Below are 14882 nucleotides of genomic sequence, written 5' to 3'. Positions count from 1 at the left end.
AATATCTTTCGAAAAAGTTGATTAAATGAAAATTCATATCAGACCTTTTTTGAAGACCGTTAAATTTCCTACAAGAATGTGTTATTGATTTATTTGCCCATGTTATTTAAATAATATTATATAATATTTAAATAAGAAATAAAATACCATAATAAGGCACCTCTTAATATTAATATCCAAAGCTCAAAATTTACCAGAATTTTTTCTTAACGATATTTTCACGGTAACTATTTTTTTTATTTTGGAGTATCTTAATGGACATATTACGAAAACGCAACTGAGACGTGACTGACTATGTGTGAATAGAGCCTTAATAAATTATTAATTTTGAAGAATAAAATTTGAAGAAATAATTTGTGTAATTAGTAGTTAAAAATTATGAATAAAGTCTACTATTTTTATATATGTAATTTTATAGGGTTTCAAACAGTGTGTTTATTTAATTTTATTTTTGATTTCTCTGTGCAGGTGTTGTCTATGTTAGATTAAAATCAAATCTTATCAAATGTCTAAAATCGATTGTCTAATTAGAAACTATTTTAAAAGGTATTATTTCTAAAATATATTTTTTTCATAATTTGTCCTGTTATGATTAACAATTATTTTTAAGAAACTATAAGCTGTTTTTTAATTAGACTTATATTTCTGTAATCAAAAGGTATAGTTAAATCATCTAAAATTGCTACAAACACTTCTGATTTGCTAACCCCTGACTTTTGTCGATTTTTACAAAGCTATTTGGCAAAAATTTTTAACTTATTTTTTTTCTTTCTGTATAAGTTTTTTTCTCTTAAAGCAACATCAATTTGTTTAAGTCAGCTCTGAATGTCAAATCCCCTTCCGGAGAAGCTGTTCGCTATTTGTACCTACTTAACGTACGCGACCAGAATATTGATTGGAATGTTATAAGTCGATGAGTAACACGTAACGGCTTGTATATTTCACCTTTTCATCCTTCAAAGTAATCAGAAAATCGTAAACTTTTGCTTTATTTTCTATCGTTATGAAGATGCTGAACACATAAATTTTATTTTAAAAGTGCAGCATTTTTTATCAAACAAATAAATAAAAATGTATTCTTTAAAATTAACAACAAATTAAAATATTCCTAACAATAACTAACAATATTAATTAACAACAAATTAACTTAATGATATGGAGCGATAAACAATGTTTCATATAGATTGCTATTCTGATTTTGCTTTTGTTTAGTTAGCAACGTTTTTAATTACTAGTTAAAAAACATGATTATTTGTCAACATAGGTAGTAGATTAAATTTACAAAAAGGAAAACACAGAAAAATCCATTTGTTTTCAAAATTTAAGCAAAAAATATATATATTTTAATTTCAAAGTAAAATAACCCGTTTATTTTGGACTTATTTGAAACATGGGAAAGAGAAAATATGTTTCTTTTATCAAGGTTTACCAGTCCTGAAAATTATTTTTTTTTATTTTACTATAGTAAAATTTGACACATATTGACGAAAATATCCTAAAACTTAAAACTTAGTCCTGTCTATTATCATTAAATAACGCTAGAACTTTCCTAAATAATCAATAGTATAATGATATTCTGTCCCGTTAGATTATTTTAAGCTTTCCAGGTCAAAATGCCCGTCACATCTCATTAGAATTTCGCGAAAGTTTAATTTGTTTGGCTCAGCTTCAAACTTGGCGAGCGATTCGATACAATTCTTCAAATTGGCGTCCAAACTATTTCTGCTCACTCCGTGGCTGGAATATTCTGGTGAACCCGGAAAATGGGGACTCATTTTTCAAATTTAATCAGTTTGTTTCATCGACTGTGGCTAATTTAATAATTTGAATATGTCAGTGCAGAAGTTTCGGCATAAAGTTTCATCTACTTTTATACCTGTTTTTGTATATTAAATTTATTAGCTTTAAAAAACAGTCAAGTGAAACGAGTGTTTTCTGACAATCTTGTGGTACGGATGATCGACAGAATGGTCTGGTATGATTGAGGCCAATAGATTGACCGTTAGTTCGGCATTCTTTTGGTATTAATACTGAATTATAGTCTCATCTCATTCGTCATTTCCTCAAGGAATAATTTCAAGGAATAATCTAGAAAGACAGTAATAGAATAGAGTGAATACGACAAAAGATTCAGGTAATAGATGTAACAGAATTAAATTCCTCAAGTGGCAAAGGACAGGATACCTGACAGGAAGGACGGATAACAGATGGACCAAAAAATTACAGCATGGTACCCACGAGAAATTAGGGGACCTAGAAGAAGACCAAACTTGAGATGGGACCGTAATATTAGGAAATTAACAGGGATAACTTGGGCCCGCATAACCAACAATAGTGTAATGAAAAATATGTGTGGGAGTATACACCATATATTGAAATGATTTTAAAAAACCAAATCATTAAGACTTGTTTCTCTCGAATGGCTTAAGTCGTATATGAGCAACAGAAGTCAACTTGTGAGGGTGGATACCACGTTGTATTCTAGCAAGCCAATAGAATGTGGAGCACCACAAGGCTCAGTACTAGGCCCTATTTTGTTTCTTCTTTTTATTAACGACATTGCTAACATAAACATCAGTGGCAAAATATGTCTTTTTACGGACGACACTACATTCACTTGGAGTAACAAGGACGTCACGGCACTTCATAGGATTATATCAAATGACTTAATCACCATTAAATCTTGGTGCGATTCGAACCTCCTCAATCTCAACATTTCTAAAACTAAAGCTTTGTCGTATAAAAACTCGCTGCAGCCTTTTGCACTTAACAACACCACCATTGACGTCGTAAAACCTGTAAAATTCTTAGGGCTTGTTGTAGACAATTCTCTGAAATGGGACATGCATATCGACGCTTTGTCGAAAAAATTAAGCTCTGCCTGTTTTGCATTAAGATCTGTTTCTATGGAGCTTAACTTGTCAGTGGTTAGAACTGTTTATTATGCAATTTTTGAGTCGCACCTCAGATATGCCCTTCCATTCTGGGGTACGTGTTATGCGACTCAATTTGACCGCATTTTCAAGCTCCAGAAGAGAGCTTGTTCGATATTCACTGAGACGAGAGCAGAACTCATTGCCAGGAGGACTTTTTTAAAAAATTAAAAATATTAACTCTTCCTTCCTGATTTATATTTGAATCCGTTTGCCTAATGTATCAGCTTCATCAAGTAATGCCATTTCACACTTATCCACTCAGGAACGCGGAGCAAGATCTTTATCTACCTACCCCACGCTCAGAGTTAGTTAGAACTTCATAAAAAAGTTTATATACTGGGTGTTTTTCAAAAGTGTGTCACTTCTATAACTTTTTTATTTTTTCAGATAAGAGAACGACATTTGCTATGTTAATATATGACATAAAATAGGATTGATTGATGCATTTAAGTAGGTTCGGTCACTTCCTGTTTCACCGGAAATGACTACAACATTAGATTTATATGGGACATTAGTATAATGGTACCCTCGACTTTATTTGATAGATGTCCCAATGGTATTTTTTATCATAATTCAATTTTTTTAAATAGAACGAGGGTCCTTCATTTGAATATTTGGAAAAAGTATATTTTAACAAATAATTTGGTACCACATATTTGCACTCTAAATTGAATTTTGACATATGACATGTCATTCTATTCAGAATGTATTTTTCTATAAAATAATCTAAAAAAATACCACTAGTACTATTGAAAATTCAAAAATTATAACCATTTTCGGTGAAATAAGTGACGGAAAATGTAACTTAACTTAAGGTAATGTTAACTGAATAAGTAAAAAAATCCTGATTTATGTCACGTACTTAAAAATAAAGGGGTGAGCCCTTTGAAAAGCATCCAGTCTAATTAATAATTTTAAGTTAATAAAACAATATTGCTACTCATAACATACATAATAACGAATGAAAAGTAATTTTAATCGTAATGTTTCTGGTTTTTCAAAGTCAAAATTCAAACTAAAAAGCCGACTGTCAGTTGTTGGCGTTTAGTTACTTTTGCAGTTCAGCTGTTCAGCTGGTTTATGTTGTTTTGTTTCAACTCGAAACTGACGTTTATATAATAAACACATTATTTGATGAACAGCTGTTTCTTCTTTTTGTTTCGGTAAAATTAACTTTACTGGTGGTTGTATTAGATTATATTTTGCTCTATTGTTTATTAGGAAAATAGTTTAAAATATTAAAAAGTATGCAAAAATGTATAATAAGATGATTTTAGTTTGCATGAAAAACGAATTATCCATAAATTCAAGAGTTATTTAAGCTTAATATATTAATTATTATTTATATCAGGGTGTAGAGTAGTATGTGCTGGTAGATCTCGGTAATATAAATATTTTTTTTCTGTCGATTTTTAATCAACTCCAAAAGAGCTCAGTTATTTTACTTTGTGTATTAAAAATGCTTTAATTTTAAAAACCACTGCTTTTCCTTCCTCTAAATTTAATTTACTACCTATGTAGCCATATTATCAAGATATTTTTTTTAACTGAAAATTAAAAAAAAAATTCTGGGATCGAAATATACCACACTAAACATATTTGCTCTTGTTTAAGAATCACCCTATATATACAAAACTGACATACCTTGCACTTTATTTAAATATAGAATAAAATTTTGCATAATTTTTTCCTAGATAAAAAATACACGTAAAGATATGCGTAACATACATTAAAATATTATGCAAATAATATCGTATAAACACTGGGATGTTATTATAAATTGACAAAAGGATCAGATACAGCTTAGACCCTTCTTGTCACCTTCCACAGCGAAAAGTTAAATTGGTTTTGGGTCGTTCGTTAACTCATTTGGAAGTAATATAATTTAAATTGAATTTAAAGCGAACCCTTTTTTTGATGTTAATATGTTCTTTAAACATAAAATATATGCCTGATATATTTATTATTATTAGTTAATTTTTTCACTATTTTATATTTTTTCTATATCAAATTATTAACATTTTGTTATTATATTACAAAATTATGCAGTTGGGAATACAATTGAAGTTAGAACCATGGTGTCACAACAGCAAAATAAAAAAGCCTAACTAACACAACCTCAAGCCTAACAACACTAACTTAAATCACTTGACTTGACTTAAAAATTAAAGCAGTCTGTAATAACTGTAATAACAAAAAATCGAAGAAGAACTATTGGGATATATGGCGAGATTCAAATACCACGGCAGTTTGATTTTGGAAGGCCAATATCAACTCGGAAATTCAGTATAGAATTAGCAGTGCCGCAAGAGCATTCTGGGAATTAAAAGACAGGGTTTTCTACAAACATAATTTGAGCACAAAAACGAAACTTACAGTGTACCGAGCAAAAATAATCTCCACCATATTATATGGAAGCACAGCTCGTAAATCTATTCTCTGAAACTTTTAAATGCCAATCACTGAAAATAATAATAGTCTCACTCTCATTTCGAAAAACTCATTTTCAAATATACGATCCATAAAACTGAAAATTACGCACAATAAAAAAGTTATTACAAAAATTTGTAGAGCCATCTAGCCATTATCGATGGTTTCAATTCCCGAAATTGCATATTAAACTTTTTAATTTTCGTCTAGACGGATATAGTGTTAGCGTAGGAACAGTATTTTATTAAAGGGAAATACTGTCAGAAGGAAGTATACTCGTATTTTAAATCGAGTTTTTTAATGCTTTTATGAAAAACCAGAAATTGAACATAAATATCCAAACTATGAATGGAGAAAAATCTGGAGTGTAATGGCAAATTGCGAACTATCAACAGAATGGAAAACAGCTGTGTATAAAGTGATTAACAATTCTCCCCAAAAAATCCTATACGGGTATTTCGCCACTGCAAGAAAAATCTACAAAATAAAATAGTAATTTTTGTAAACACTTCTGCGTTAAACCCAAACATTTAACGCACTCTTTAATAATTTATACCCTCAATCAAAAAAAGAAACGTACTTCTTCAGCAAATGGTAAATTGCTGATGGACAGATATGCCATCGAGTTCGAAAGGACCCAGTCCAGGAAAGTTTTCTGATTATAATTCCGGTTTTAATATATTCTTTTGATGACCAATAATGTTATTTAATAATGAATGAATACCCTCCAATCCAAAACGTACTTCTTCAGCTAATGGTAAACTGCTGATGGACACATGCCATCATGAGATCGAAAGACCCAGTCAGGAAAGTTTCTGGTTGCTTCTCGGTTTTAATATATTCTTTTTGATAATAATAATATTATTTAATAATGAATTTATACCCTCAATCAAAAACGTACTTCTTCTGCTATGGTAAACTGCTGATGGACACATGCCATCGAGTTCGAAAGGACCAGTCCAGGAAAGTTTTCTGGTTATAATTCGGTTTTAATATATTCTTTTGATGATAATAATGTTATTTAATAATGAATTTATATCCTCCAATCCAAGAAAGGTACTTCTTCAGCTAATGGTAAACTGCTGATGGACAAATGCCATCGAGTTCGAAAGGACTCAGTCTAGGAAAGTTTTCTAGTTATAACTCGGTTTTAATATATTCTTTTGATGATAATAATGTTATTTAATAATGAATGAATACCCTCCAATCCAAGAAACGTACTTCTTCAGCTAATGGTAAACTGCTGATGGACACATGCCATCAAGATCGAAAGGACCCAGTCCAGGAAAGTTTTCTGGTTATAACTCGGTTTTAATATATTCTTTTGATAATAATAATATTATTTAATAATGAATGTATACTCTCCAATCCAAGAAACGTACTTCTTCAGCTAATGGTAAACTGCTGATGGACACATGCCATCGAGTTCGAAAGGACCCAGTCCAGGAAAGTTTTCTGGTTATAATTCGGTTTTAATACATTCTTTTGAGTATAATAATGTTATTTAATAATGAATTTATACCCTCCAATCCAAGAAACGTACTTCTCCAGGTAATGGTAAACTGCTGATGGACACATGCCATCGAGTTCGAAAGGACCAGTCCAGGAAAGTTTTCTGGTTATAATTCGGTTTTAATATATTCTTTTGATGATAATAATGTTATTTAATAATGAATTTATATCCTCCAATCCAAGAAAGGTACTTCTTCAGCTAATGGTAAACTGCTGATGGACACATGCCATCGAGTTCGAAAGGACCCAGTCCAGGAAAGTTTTCTGGTTATAATTCGGTTTTAATATATTCTTTTGATCATAATAATGTTACTTAATAATGAATTTATATCCTCCAATCCAAGAAACGTACTTCTTCAGCTAATGGTAAACTGCTGATGGACACATGCCATCGAGTTCGAAAGGACCCAGTCCAGGAAAGTTTTCTGGTTATAATTCGGTTTTAATATATTCTTTTGATGATAATAATATTATTTAATAATGAATTTATACCCTCCAATCCAAGAAACGTACTTCTTCGGCTAATGGTAAACTGCTGATGGACACATGCCATCGAGTTCGAAAGGACCCAGTCCAGGAAAGTTTTCTGGTTATAATTCGGTTTTAATATATTCTTTTGATCATAATAATGTTATTTAATAATGAATTTATATCCTTCAATCCAAGAAACGTACTTCTTCAGCTAATGGTAAACTGCTGATGGACACATGCCATCGAGTTCGAAAGGACCCAGTCCAGGAAAGTTTTCTTGTTATAACTCGGTTTTAATATAGTCTTTTGGTGATAATAATAATATTTAATAATGAATTTATACCCTCCAATCCAAGAAACGCACTTCTTTAGCTAATGGTAAACTGCTGATGGACACATGTCATCGAGTTCGAAAGTACCCAGTCCAGGAAAGTTTTCTGGTCATAATTCGATTTTAATATATTCTTTTGATGATAATAATATTATTTAATAATGAATGAATACCCTCCAATCCAAAAAACGTACTTCTTCAGCTAATGGTAAACTGCTGATGGATACATGATATCGAGTTCGAAAGGACCCAGTCCAGGAAAGTTTTCTGGTTATAACTCGGTTTTAATATATCCTTTTGATGATAATAATATTATTTAATAATGAATTTATACCCTCCAATCCAAGAAACGTACTTCTTCAGCTAATGGTAAATTGCTGATGGACACATGCCATCGAGTTCGAAAGTACCCAGTTCAGGAAAGTTTTCTGGTCATAATTCGATTTTAATATGCGGTTTTGATGATAATAATGTTATTTAATAATGAATGAATACCCTCCAATCCTAAAAACGTACTTCTTCAGTTAATGGTAAACTGCTGATGGACACATGCCATCGAGTTCGAAAGGACCCAGTCCAGGAAAGTTTTCTGATTATAATTCGGTTTTAATATATTCTTTTGATGATAATAATGTTATTTAATAATGAATTTAAATCCTCCAATCCAAGAAACGTACTTCTTCAGCTAATGGTAAACTGCTGATGGACACATGCCATCGAGTTCGAAAGTACCCAGTCCAGGAATGTTTTCTGGTCATAATTCGATTTTAGTATATTCTTTTGATGATAATAATGTTATTTAATAATGAATGAATACCCTCCAATCCAAAAAACGTACTTCTTCAGTTAATGGTAAACTGCTGATGGACACATGATATCGAGTTCAAAAGGACCCAGTCCAGGAAAGTTTTCTGGTTATAACTCGGTTTTAATATATCCTTTTGATGATAATAATATTATTTAATAATGAATTTATACCCTCCAATCCAAGAAACGTACCTCTTCAGCTAATGGTAAACTGCTGATGGACACATGCCATCGAGTTCGAAAGGACCCAGTCCAGGAAAGTTTTCTGGTTATAATTTGGTTTTAATATATTCTTTTGATTATAATAATGTTATTTAATAATGAATTTATATCCTCCAATCCAAGAAACGTACTTCTTCAGCTAATGGTAAACTGCTGATGGACTCATGCCATCGAGTTCGAAAGGACCCAGTCCAGGAAAGTTTTCTGTCAGTTTACTTGTCAGAAGTTAGGTTTACGGTTATACAAATTTGCCTAACAAGGAAAAAAATGCTTAACGTTTCGGAAAGTTTATCTCTTTCCGTCGTCGGAAGCAAAAAAAATACAAAGAATAAAGAAAAAAAACTATTTAAATATTTAAATTCATCTATTCGAGAACACTTTAGTTTTCTAAAACAGATGCGTCTATAAAAACCGTTGACGTTCTGTTAAAATGACATTATATCAAGTTAAACTTCAAAATTAACACTTACTACCTGATAACAATTACTTAATAAGATAAAACCAAAAAGCTCCAAACTTTCTCTATGATTATTTTTAAATTTTACGTATGTTATGTTTATTTATGTTATGTTCTTTAAAATCAAAGAAGCGATTGCTATACATTACTAACATCTAACAACTAATTGTATTAAAAAAGCCTCTTTTATTTTTCTTTTAGAGGCTATCGCTTCTTTCAGTATAGTTTTAGTTTGTTTTTGCTTTTCACTGCCGCCTGTATAAATATGAAGCGTGTAACAAGATCTTTCCAAAATCGCTTTAATATTAAACGATAAAAATTTACACAGCATAAAACGTACAAAGCTGCAAAGAAAAACAGTGCAAAATAACAGCCCCACTGCGTACATTATTTCCGACCCTCCGCCTCGTAAAATAACTGGAACATACGGAAGCTCTGTTCCGCCACTGGGGAATGGCGTTAACAATTCAGAAAACTGTGACAAAATACGAGGACAAACTAGATTTTCGCACGCAAATACGCAATAGAGCCCCGAGTGTGTTTGTTTTAGAGAATGCGGTCGTTTTAAATTTGACCCGACCGAGTTTATACGGATATTTATATCCGCGATAAATCACTGCAAGCGGTGCCATAAAAGAATAATGGTAAGAGAAATTGCTTTAATACTCTAATGCATGTTTGTTGTTTCTTGAAAAAATCTTGGGTATTTTGCCAGTGGAAAAAAGTCTAAAAAATTTTGTGTGGACTGTTTCAAAATAAAAAAAAAATATTTCTTTATTATGGCGTTGAAAAGTCGAAAGGACATTTAAAATCAAAAATTTTGGCGCCTAATAGATCCCTTAATATTAATATTAAGGTTTGCACGCAGAAAAAAAAGTCCTGGGTGTTTGGGAAGGCTCGAAAGAAAACAATGTTTTTGCGACGTTTCGCGACTTTATTGTCGCTACTTCAGACACCAAAACATATATTAATCTAAATTATAATTTGGTTAAAAAAATGTTTATTGGAAAATATTTGAAGTTTTCGATTGGTGTTATTTTTGATAGCTGACCTTTGAGACGGTTAACCTGAGGAACTTTGACCTTCAGACGTTTTTTGTAGAGCGTGAAATTTCCTATAAATCTTCTCGCGAGGATGTTGCGGAAACAAACCGTCGTTAAAAAAATTATTAAAATTCAAAAATAAAAAATAAAAATTTTCGTGTTATTTAATTGGAAAAACAACAAATAAATTGAGTTAAACCTTAATATTAATATTAAGGTTCCTACTAGGCGCCAAAATTTTTGTTTTTAAATGTACAGGGTGTCCCATTTTGGTTCAAATCATACGGTATCTCCGTTATTCGTGAAGATAGAAGGGTGCGATTTGCACAAACCTGTGCCACTTTTTTGTCAAACGGAAGATGTAAACAAAATTTTCGTAGCTCTCTTTGTTTCTGAGCTACAGGGTCTTTTTGAAAATTTTGCAATTTGGGACACCCCTTGTATCTCTGTTATTGTTAAAGGTATTGAAACCGTGAAAACTGTTTATTGTAGAACTTTTTACGTAGAATACAGTGGCGTAGTCTGTTATTCTACCAAAAAAATATTTTTAAATATATAAACTAAAGTTATGTTTTCTTAAATGGAACACCCTGTATATTAATAAATTATATGATCTGGCTTGCCATAAGCTTCTCAAAAATATATAACACTCTATATTTATTTTCATTATTTAATGCAATATTTAAAAAAATATATTAAAAGATCATATTTATTAGTAGGCCATGATTGATAATAAAAGAAACTAAAGAATTATTAAAAGTAATACTGCTATCTGTCTCTTGTTTTATTTTGAGAGCCACTAATTAATTCTTTGTATATTAGGGAAACTTAAATCTCTACCGCTATTTCTAATTCTTGGAAGCTAGCGTATCGGAACTTTTAAATATTCCTTTAGCTAATTTAAGTCAAATATGCTTTCAGCCAAGATGGGCTCCCCCTCACAACTTAACTTACAACGAAAATATTAGAATTTTGTTAAATTATTTAATATTTCTCAAATCAATGAATTGGAACCAATGTACCCATATGATGGCCTCCTTGATTCCCGGATTTGTCCGTTCTCGATTTCTGATTTTGGGGATTTTTGAAATATGAAATATATCGTGGCAACTCATACAATAACATACGATGTCGAACACCTGGAAAATGCTTTAATAATGCAAGCTTTTAGATATTTGCAAACCCTTCTCATTATAATAAATTCCGTTATAAAAAAAAAGAAAAATATATTCAAATGTTCAGTGGTAACAGTTCAAAAGTAGAATATATCAGTCCCAAATAAAATTTTAATATGTGTATGTCTATTTTGGTAAATACCATTTTGATTTTGTTATTTATCACGGCCTACTAGTAAGAAAATGATATATTTTAAATATTGCAGTAAATAGTGAAAATAAATATAGAGTGGTATATATAATTTGAGAAGCCAATAGCAAGGCGGATCATATGATTTATAAATATACAAGGTGTTCCATTTGAAAAAACATAACTTTAGTTCATATTTTCAAAAATATTTTTTCATAGAAAAACAGACTACGCCACTGTATTCTACGTAAAAAGTTCTACAAGAATCAGTTTTCACCTTCTCGATATCATCTATAATAACGGAGATACGGGTGCTGTCCCAATTTGCAAAATTTTCGAAAAGACCCTGTAGCTTAGAAACGAAGAGAGCTATGAAAATTTTGTTGACAGCATCTTCCGTTTAACAAAAAAGTGGCACAGGTATGTGCAAACTGCACCTTTCTATCTTCACGAATAACGGAGATACCGTATGATTTCAACCAAAATGGGACACCCTGTACTTTCAACTTTTCATACATAATAAAAAATAAAGATTTTATTTTTATTTTGAAACACCCTAGTGTGCACTATGTGCGCATATTTGTAGTGAAACTTCTTACTAACGGCTATTAAATTGAAGGATTTGAAGAAAATGTTTGAAAAAGTGTAGTTTGAATGTTGAAAAGTAATAAATTAAACATTAATAAATAATTTGATTCACTGTCATAAAAGTTGTATTAAAATGAAGGTCTGCTCTGTCTGAGGACGACATAATTGCTACAAATTACCGTTACTTCATAAATTATTAAAATAATTTATGAAGTAACGTCAATATTTGGATTAAAATTGGTGTCTAGAAGTTTTCATATACAAACTAAAATATATAGGAAACTGAAATGATACCGTCTGTTGGAGAATTCAGTGGCGCCATGCATCGGGTCGTTACACAACTTATGATACAGTTTTATTTTATTTTACAGGAAACTTTTACATTTTAACTACAGGTAACTATATTGTTGCGTCATACTCTAGCGCCATCTATTATCAATTTTTGGAACGTAATTTTTTTTTTGTACAGAAAATAATGATTTTTCTTCTATTTCCTATTTTTTAATAAGAATAAGTTATTCTAAATGCGACATCGCTCCATTATATCGTATTGTTCTCAAACAGGTGACGTTTCATTTAGAATTAACTTATCCTCATCAAAAAATATGAAATAGATAGAAAAAACAGCTATAGTTAATAAAATAAAAATAATTAACTGGATATGTTGAATAATTATTATTAGTAATAACTTTATTAAAAAAAGTAAATAATACAAATTATACAATAAATAAAATTTCTTCTTCAGACGAAGGCTCGCACGGCACTGCTATACTTAACTTGTTCATATAATATAATAATAATTATAAATCAATACAATAGCATTAAATAATATAAAATACAACTGCCAAAGTTTTGTCGCGAACTTATTCGAAGCGCGGCGAAAAAATGTGAATTGGATCAATGGTATCTATGTATAAAAATGCAGACCCACGGATTAAAGCGAAGTAACGCGAAGAATCAAAATACATGTAATTAATCCAATGACATTTTGGCGCTTCGCAAAAATTTAAAGCATGTTGAGCACTTGAGCGAAGCGCGCCGAAGCCGAAGCCATGCGAAGCACTGTTTTTCACACGCGATGGATAATTAAAATTGTTTTAACCTGACCTTTTTAATTTTAGTATTATGCGTAGAGAAATATTATCTATGTGACGATTTGATAAAAACATTGGATAACGTTAATATAAAAATGCCTTTTATCTGCGTTTTTCCTCAATTTTCACCCAGATGTTGTCTCGTCTCAATTCATTATGATAATTTGGATTCTCGACATAACTCTTTGTAGCTCTGTATAATCATAATGAATGTTTCATCATCCTTGATCTCAGTAATTAAACTGAATTCACAGATTGTACGATTCCTTTGCTATGCTTGAGATCTGAAACAAATAAATATGTATAATTATGTGACACATCAAAAAAACCTCGAGTATGGTTTATAGGAGTAGGAGGAAAAAATTAAAAGTTGATGCCGTTGCGAAGGGCTCTAAAATCTCAACAGAAGTTGGCTATGAACTTTTTATCTTAGTCTTTAAGTTAACACAAGCATTATTTTTCATAAGAAATAATTATTGAGTTTATATGCCTTTTATAAGCAGGATTCAAAAACAATTGCTAATAAAGCAAATTTACATTTTTGAGTATTATGCTCCACTTATTATATTTTTTAATTCTTACCTAACTTGGTTGTAAACAACTGCCTGGGTTAAATTCTTAAAACAGGTCTTACAAGAGACAGATCTTATACCTCACTCACAAAAACTTCATCATCTGCACTCTGGAAGATTCCTCATTTGGGTTATCTGATCCTTTCTCTAAAATGATAGATACAATTTAAAAAATCTAAAACGATAATTTTAATAAACCAAATTCAGTTTGGATTCGTAATACATATTAACATTTTTAATAAACTTTGGAATATCTAATAATTGAATCACTCTCTGCCAAATTAAAGTAGCCAGTGCCATAACTTGTTTATTTACAGCTGAATTAAAATATTTTTTGTTATAAAGTTGATATGATATTTTTTTTAAAATAATGTTCATCTTCATTACTGAATATTTTGAGACATTAATTTGGCCTACGGTGTAGGTACCTACCCTTTTCAATTACTGCTTTTATCTCAGGTAACAGTACATGTCTAATACCAACAACAGACTGGTCCACCAACAAGTTCTACAACAAATGTTTGTCTTTAAATACAGGGTTTGTACCTGGAACGACATCACTGGACACCAAATTACCAGTAGGTTGATCATCTAAAAGATTATTTTAATTTTATTAGATCAAAATATCTGAAAACGTTCTTTATTTAACTAAATGCATATACTTACCCATATGAACTGGTGTATATAAAAACTTAATTCTAAAGTTTTCTTCTAAACCTCTTCTAAATCACTTTTGAAATAATGTAGGATCGTTCTTCGAGAATGTATGTCTTTTGGAAAACAAATCCGGCATCGGAACAACATACTTATGAAAGGGTTTACGGTCTGATTCCATCATTGTTTTTAATAAAAAGTTTAAATAATCACTAAAATTCCAGTAAAACTTTTTTCTATTTTTGACGGTACCATATTATTTGATTAGAACTGACTTGATTTGATTTGAACTGCCTAAATATTTTCGCCTTAAGCGCGACCGGTGGTTCGTCACAGAACTAATAATTTTGTGTATAACTGGTTGCGGTAAAAACGTCCTTTCAAAGATCTCAATTTCAGTTTCCCATATATTTTAGTTTGTATATGGAAGTTTTTTGACATGAGAAATTTGATTTTCATA

General features: G+C 30.8%; 1 long non-coding RNA gene across 1 annotated transcript; it reads right to left on the bottom strand.

The window, feature by feature from the left end:
- Nucleotides 1-12953: 12953 nt before the first annotated feature.
- LOC115889823 lies at nucleotides 12954-14438 on the bottom strand. Its single transcript, XR_004051514.1, has 3 exons — nucleotides 14201-14438; nucleotides 13779-13915; nucleotides 12954-13480 (listed from the first exon to the last, which is right to left on the bottom strand). It is a non-coding gene; the product is annotated as an uncharacterized LOC115889823 (long non-coding RNA).
- Between the last annotated feature and the right edge of the window lie 444 nt (nucleotides 14439-14882).

Source organism: Sitophilus oryzae, unplaced genomic scaffold (genome assembly GCF_002938485.1).
Source record: "Sitophilus oryzae breed Bouriz unplaced genomic scaffold, Soryzae_2.0 scaffold_850_pilon_pilon, whole genome shotgun sequence".
Classification (NCBI taxonomy): domain Eukaryota; kingdom Metazoa; phylum Arthropoda; class Insecta; order Coleoptera; family Curculionidae; genus Sitophilus; species Sitophilus oryzae.
Note: the sequence above shows the minus strand (reverse complement) of the source record. Positions and strands in the feature narration are given on the sequence as shown.